Genomic DNA, 7,505 nt, shown 5'->3' on the forward strand with positions numbered 1-7,505 from the left:
TTTATTTCGTTAAATTTACTTTAATTATCTAAAAATCATTTCAAAGTGATCAAAATTATTTAAATATTATTCTAAATTATTTTTCACTCACCTAAATTTTTTTATTATTATTTTTATTAATAATATTTATTTTTTTAGAAAATAAATATTATTTCTAAACCTTAAATTGCTTTCAGTATATGCATAGTAAGATGATTCGTCTTGTTAGAATCCTTCACAAGATCTTTAATACTCAACAAAAGAATAAAGTATAAATGATGATTAGAGAGTTAATCACTCTAGAGATAGATCCTAATAATACTTCTAATAATTTAGAGCATCTTGTTAATCACATTATTACGATGAATTTGAATATACAATTAATTATTTGTGTAGCACCCCCGTTATATAGCCTGGTATATTTCATTGTTCCGGTGACCGGTGTCGGTCTGGACAATTAATGGGATTAGGGCCACACTTAAGACAATTTGAGAAGCCATAAACACAAATAATTAGTAATGTTTAATTAGTTAACTATAAATAAGAAAAACAGAACATAAGAGGTTAAACGAGCCGAGAGTCACAGCGATGAGTGACCTCCTCAGGAATGACTGCGAAGTCGTTTTCAACTCAAATTTCGAACAGTAAAAAGTGACGCTGCGGTCCTTAGGACCCTTATGAACACAGTGGAAAAGAGAAAATCACGAAAAAGAACTGTTAAGTCAGTCAAATAATTAGGTCAGGGAGCCGGAAGAAATATTGGATTATTTGCAAACCGGGATGAATCGGCGAAAGGCAATTTGGTCAATTGACCCCGAGAGCTGACTCCTGACCTAACTGTCAAATAAAATCACAGAAAAGAAAATTTTGGAATAGAGAATTAAATTAAAGAACTAATAGAAAAAAATAAATAGAAAAAAAAAAGAGAAAGAATATGGAAAAGTCAAAGTTGATGACATCATGAATGATGTCATAAACAAATTAATTAAGTGAATTATTAAATTGGGATTTGTGGTCTTCCATAAGATAAAGTTAAGAAAAGAAAAAAAAAATTAAAAACCTCATTTCCTTCTTCCATTGTGCCGCCCCATTCCCTTCCCAAAAACCTCCATGAATTCTCTTCATCTAAGCTTACATCTAAGCTTGAATTTGCTTCACTCAATTCACATAACTTCCCTAAAAACTTCCCTAAAGCTTGTTCTTACAACTTAAGAAGGAGATTACAAGAAGAAAGAAGAACAAAAGTTAGGGTTTTGAAGATTTAAGAAAGGTTAGTGTGTTAACTCATTATATTACTTCTTTAAATGCATATGCAATGGTTGACATGAGCTTAGAAGTTATGAAATGAAATAAAAACATGGGAGAAGGACCAAACTGAAATTCGGGTAGCTTGAGAGGAGTATGATTTACATGAATTTGATGCATTAGAATAAGTTTAAAAGCTTTGATTAGTTGAATGGTTAAGGTTAAGTGCACTAGTTGTGATTTAATGCATGAGATGGAAGAGCTAGGGTTTGAATGTTAGGGTTTTGAGGCAAAATTTTGGAGAAATGCATAAATGATATCTTTGACCAATTGTGGACTGAAAAATGGTCAATAATGACCAAAAGAGATGTGTGGGAATTGTTGGAATGAGAACCAAATTCGTAGGTCCAATGGTCATGCTGCTGGCAGCATGACCAAACCCACTTTGAAGGACCAAAACTCAAATTTTACAAGTCCAATTGATATGCCACCAATTGGGGATGAAAATAGACATAAAATAGCACAATTTTCATTAAGGAACCATGGCAAAAAACTGACCACAACTCAGTGAAACAATTGACCAAAGTGAAATGAGAGCAGGCTGCCACTGCACCAAACTGACCAAATGAACAGTGGTCATAACTCGAGCTAGGTAGGTCAAATTGACCTGAAATTTTAACCGTAATTAGATAAGATATAGATCTAAAATTTTCGTGAAGAACTTCACCCCAAATTATGCCATTAACCTATCAGATTATTGAGTAAAGTTGACTTATCAAACCTGCAACTCTGCAGAATTACCATTGAGCAGTAATGTTTGAAGGGCTATAACTCTCTCTAGAAAACTCGGATTTAGGCGATTCTTGAACCGATGGAAACATAAGACATATTAGAACATTTCATATGAAGAAAGTTAGACCAAATTATGGACTTAACTTGATCAAATTACTGAGCAAAGTTGGATCAAAAATGCGCGAGATCAAAATTGCGGCATGAGCGATTGCATGTGAACAGTAATTTTATTTTGGCCATAACTTGAGCTACAAAACTCCGATTGGGGTGATCCAAAAATGAGAATACACTTAAGACAATAAGGAACATTTTCTATGAAGGAAGTTTTGTCAAATTCCAACAGTAGATCGACCAATGGAACAGTACAACTTCGGAGAACCAAAACCGAAAATTGGCAATTTTGCCAAAATGACCTAAGCTTTGAGAAAATGACCAAAACCAACAAGTTTAATGACCAAAATGTGGTATGTGGGTGAAGTTAGAGTTCCCATACCTAGTAAGCCTTAAAAAGTCAACTATTTGACTGGAATAGTGCAGTGAATAGTAACCCGAAACACAAAATTTCGAGAACGTCGAATTTAACACGTTAGAGCTAGGTAAATGTGGAGCTAAGTTTATTTTGGATTTATTTTACGTTCTAGTACTGAAACATTGTAAAATTGCGTGTTTCAGTGGAAAAGAATCTGGGACGAGAACCCAGGAGTAGAGTCAAGGCCAACAGGCGACTCGTTTGAGGTTTGTGCACAACATATACTTTTATAATCATCTTTTGCATATTGTTTTGAATAATGTGAAATATTGGATTATAGCATTCTTATGATGTTTGATTTAAATTGTGAAAGTTATTGTGTATATTTGAAATGACAATGTTTAGCAAATTGTTAAGATAAGTTTTGAAACCACAGTGTCATGACCATATATTTGAACACCTCACTAGCACGACTAGTGGGGGTAATTAGTTTCGAATTTTGATTCCTTCTCTGGAGAAGTGTTGAGGTGTGCCAGTAGAAGAGGATGTGAATGGATATCCATATATTTGAGCTAGCTAGCCTTGTGATATGATTTCTCTTTAGCCTCTGGCTATTGAGATTCATGTGATTTCTCTTTAGCCTCGTTCTATTGAGATTCTATTTGTTTCGAATGGCATGATCTATCTGTGGGTTTTGTGAAATGTGTTTTGATACTTTGAAATGAACTTGGTTTACATTTAAAATCTCACAATGCATGATTTGTATTTAATTTTCATGTTTAGCCAAATCTTTGAATAAATGTGCTTTAAGTTTTGCATAAAGATTATTTTAGTATATTGTGCACCACTGAGTCCTAGTACTCAGCGATAGCTTTTATTCTTTGTCGCAGATCTGAGAGATTAGAGGAAGCGACAAGCGAAATTTCTTGAGGTGTGTGGAGTTATCAGCTTGAAGTCTTCGGGTATAATTTATACCCTAACTGTAAATACTCCTTTTGATGTATATATTGCACATGAATGTATGGGCATGTAAAAGTGGGTCTTGAGCAGTTTGTATAAAATTTGTATAAGTTGTAATATATATTGTGGTTTTGAAACTCTCTTAATGTAAATGTTCTAATAATGTATCTAAATTGTTTTTTTTCAACTGAAATATGAATGATATTGATTGACAGTATTTTGAGAATTATTGAACTTGTGAATTTGAGAAATTGGTTGAGATTGAGTATGAATTTGAAGCAGTGGTTAGAAAATTATTGGAAGTGCTTTTATTTCAGGTATTTGAAGAACTGGTTTCTCAAAATACAGAGGAAACTCTGTCAAAATTTTTATAAAATTTGCGCAAAAATAAAATGGGCCAAAAATATTAACTAGTTTTAGTTTAACTACATGTTTTAAGTACTTATTAGAAAATGCTCACCACTTATCAAAAAATAAGAAAATTGTTTTAAAATCCCTTGTAGGGTACTTAATGAGTTATCGGTAGGTGAAGTGCGGTAGTTCATTAGGTATTCTACGGGATCATGTGATGCCTTACAGAGGGGTAAGGTGTGACAATTTGGACGAGAGGTCACTTACGGGGAGAGTGAGGGATATATGACACTAAGAGCAGCTTACCTAGCCTTAACCTAAAAGTAATATTAGATTCCACTTGAGAAAAGGGAGATAAAAAAATCTGTTAGGTGTTATATATGTCTAGTAATGGAATTCATAAAGGAATATCAAAACTAAATGGCTAGGAAGACAATGTGTCTCTTACTTGGTCTATCTATAGGTAAAGAAAATCACTAGCTAAGAAAATGTTGCCTAAGATTGACAATGAACTGAAACATGAGCTGTATGATGATCCAGAAGCATCTTTGCCAGTATCTAGTGTCTTTATCATATTTTTTTTAAAAAAAATATTAAGATTACTTAAGAGTTAATCTTATATTCTTTATTATTATTTATAGGACTAGCATAGTTCTTAAATTAATAATATTTATGAACATGTTATTTTTGAGTAATAATAAAATATTGATTACTTATTTTATTATATTATTATTCATTATTTTTCCTTTATTTACTTATTTTCTGTAGGATTTAAATACAGGTTAAGGAAAAATAATAAATTTATTATAGCATAAATTTATTAGATTCTTGAATCAAGATATAATTTTTATAGTTCATCCCTGAATTTTGCCTTATGTGTCATTTTCATCCATTAACTTCAATTTGTCACAAAAATTCATTTTGTCACTAAAAAATCCATGAACTTCAATTTTGTTTCATAAAAATCCCTCTAACTTACTATAATAGTTTTCTAGGTTAAAAAAATAATGAATTACCTTTTTACCTACTTTTCTTTCACATTCAAAAAGCACTAGCCATTTTAACCACCATGGGACCTATTATAAAAATTTCAATATCATCACAACAATCTGCTTCTTGGAAAGGAGGATTTACCCTTCACCCGAAAATATAAAGTTACATTTATAGACATAACACTATAACTTGAGGGATTTTTTAATATGAAAACCTACCATTGTAGGTTAGAGAGATTTTTTTTTTGTGTGAAACAAAATTAAAGTTTTTTTATTAATAAATTGAAGTTAAGGGAGGAAGTGAAACACGAGACATAGTTAAAGATGGATTATAAAAATTATCCTGAATTAAGAGCAATTTAAGAATAAAAATATTAATAAATTTATTAAAGAATAAATTTAATAGGTTCTTAAATTAAATGTAATTTAAGAATATTATCTTACCTAATTAATTATGTTATTTTTATCATACATTAGGATCTTAAATGATGATTGGAAACATAAAGAACTTTCCATTCTAAACCTAATGTATGATAAATATTAGCATAATTAATTATTATAAAGGTAGATCTATGTATATTATTAAGTGTTAATAAATGTGCAAAGTTAACAATTGAAAGAGTTTCACTTAAAAGAAATAGGCTCACTATGAGGAAGCCTCCTTATCTAGGGCTATGCTTGAATTCATTCAGATTTTAATGGCAACATATTTACATTATGATTGTGAATTTTGGCAACTAATTGTCAAGACTGTCTTTCTTAATGGAAACATGGAAGAAGACATAATCTTGGAAAGGTTCCTAATTGTATAGACTTAAGAGTTCCATTCATGATCTTAAGCAAAACTTCGAGGGATTTTGTAAATACATGAAGGTTAGTGGGAGTGACCTCTTTTCTAATCTTGTGTATGAATGACATTTCATTAATGGGAAATAACAACTAGCATACTAGCGACTATAAAGTTTAGTTGTATAGATCTTTCTCCATCTATGACTTAGGGACAGAAACCTATATTCTTATTTTTGCATCTATAGAGATAGAACAAATAACAAAAATAAAATTCTCCTATAAGTCTGTAATTCAAAAAGATGTTGAAAGGGTTCAACATGCTTAATTCCAAGAGGATTATTGCCTAAGAGGGATGATATCCAACTTTCTTATGGATAATCTTTTAACACTCCTAAAAAGAGATGTTGAGTATGTTAAGTTGTGTACAAGACAGCATATTACATGTGCTATTAGTGACAAGCAAATGCCAATCAAACTTAAGTCAAGTGTAACACCCTTTACCCAGTCTACAGTGTAGTCGAGTGAGGTGTGCTACATTTGGTGCCGGAGCACCCTATCTTATCCTGTCTTATATCATATTAATTTAGTTATATTATCTTACGTATAGAAATTTTTTTTTATCCTATATTATTTTTATGGAGACCCAAATAGAGTCTCCTCTGTTTTATTAGTGTATGGCAGGTTCTATTATTTACCTGTTGAAATCCCATATCCATATCATTTTCCATAAATCATGTCATGTCATTATAATACTCATAATCATTTCAAGTAAATAAAATACTTCATTTCACTCATATAAAATCAAATACAATATTTACAATTTTATTTACAATCACAAAATGAATTACATCATTTACTTATGTACAATAGATAAAATACAAAATCTAAACATGCGTATAGGCTCTACCCAAAATAACCGTCTAAGGTGATAATTACTCTGAAGCAGATCTGGTCAAAATCCTATCTAGGCTCTACTGCTGCTGGTCTCCTGTACCTACTGTGACACCCCTTACCCGTCTACAGTGTAGCCGAGCAAGATATGCCACACAGTATACCGGAACACCATAACTTATCTCATTGATATTTATCAGTTCTTAATTTATTTATTATAGTTATTAAGTGAAATTTATGAAATTGATATCATTTAGATCATTTACTGAAATTATAAATTAATTTGCGGCTCCGAAAATTTTATAGAAAATTCGGCAGAGTGCCGACTAAAAATGGAGAAAACAGTTCTTTAGAACCTGTAGAAAACAGTTCTTTGGAACTTGTAGAAAACAGTTCCAATACGTTTTCAATCATTCCCAAACTCCATTATATCAACAAAGTCTTAATTTTTCTCAACAATTCTTCTATTTCTCATTCATTCATTTCACATCATCATCATGCTCAAATAATAAATAAATTCTCATATGTTATTTATAAATACAAAGTTACAAATACTTACATTAATACAAAATTATATTACATTTATTTCAAATATACATGATAAAATAAGAGTTTAATTACAAAACTTACAAAAATCACAAAATACAAAATGGGATCTAGTGTCCTACCAATGCACTGTAGTCTGTGAGGTGACACATACACTATGCAGAACTGTGAACGGCCTTACCCAATCTGTGATCTACTGGGCTCTCTGTCCAAATCTTCAGTACCTACGTGTTGCAAAAGCGACGCGCTAAGCATAAAGCTTAGTGGTGCCAATAATACAAGAAAATATAATATGCAAATAAAAACAATAATTTCCTAATTATTGTGTTCATAAGAAATAAATAATTACTAACTTATTGTTTAGTCGAAGGCTAATTACATTTTATGATATTAACTTCTTCATGCATTTTGTTAATTGTTTTGTTCATGATTTTGAGCTTCTTTTATTTTATTGTAATCATTCTTGATATTTAATTTCCTTATTTTCTTTA

Source organism: Hevea brasiliensis, chromosome 18, assembly GCF_030052815.1.
Source record: "Hevea brasiliensis isolate MT/VB/25A 57/8 chromosome 18, ASM3005281v1, whole genome shotgun sequence".
Lineage (NCBI taxonomy): Eukaryota > Viridiplantae > Streptophyta > Magnoliopsida > Malpighiales > Euphorbiaceae > Hevea > Hevea brasiliensis.